Below are 1,038 nucleotides of genomic sequence, written 5' to 3' on the forward strand. Positions count from 1 at the left end.
ATATCTGAGGATCCATCCCATAATCAGCTTCCAAACGCTGATACCATTGCATACACTAGCAAGATTTTGCTAAAAGGACCCAGATATGGCTGTCTTTTGTAAGACTATGCCGGGGCCTGGCAAACACAGAAGTGGATGCTCACAGCTATTGGATGGATCACAGGGCCCCCAATGGAGGAGCTAGGGAAAGTACTCAAGGAGCTGAAGTGATCTGAAATCCTATAGGTGGAACAACAATATGAACTAACCAATATCCCCCACCCCCTGCCCCAGAGCTCATGTCTCTAGCTACATATGAATCAGAAGATGGCCTAGTCGGCCATCAGTGGAAAGAGAAGTCGTGCAAACTTTATCTGCCTCAGTACAGGGGAACGCCAGGGCCAAGAAGTGGGAGTGGGTGGGTAGGGCAGTGGGTGGGGGAGCATGTGGGGGACTTTTGGGATAGCATTGGAAATGTAAATGAAATAAATATCCAATAAAAATATGAAAAAAAGAAGAAAAGATAATGGCCCATACTGAATGAGAGGAAATGCTAATGTAGATGGTGGAAGAAATACTTAAAGGCTCAGAAAAATAGTCATTGTAGGTTAGATCTACTTTATAACGTAGGAAAAAAATCATTATGTGATTATGATCCAAGGAATGGACCTGGAGGTACATTATGTGTCAATACTAAGGGAAGGGTTCTGATAAGAGAAGTAGCAACATCCCCAGAATCTTAAGAGGTCTATCTACTGTGCATGTTAGGGCTGATGTAAGAGAATCAGTCACCAAATCTAGCTGAGTGGTGTCAAAATGTCAAAACTATAGAAACAAAACCGTGGAGCTTAATGACTAGCAAGGTCAGCATGACAGTCAATAGGTTCTGATCCATAAGGGTGTTAGGAAGATGGTTACTAGAATGTAAAATTGTTAGTAAAATCTTTACAGGCAAAAGAGACTGGTAGTGAAGAAGGGTGCTACTTGGTTTTGTACAAATAAAAAGTGACATCTAATTACTTTGAGACTAATGCAAGTTACCTCAATAAAAGTGGTATA

The sequence above is a fragment of the Mus caroli genome, chromosome X (genome assembly GCF_900094665.2).
Source record: "Mus caroli chromosome X, CAROLI_EIJ_v1.1, whole genome shotgun sequence".
NCBI lineage: Eukaryota > Metazoa > Chordata > Mammalia > Rodentia > Muridae > Mus > Mus caroli.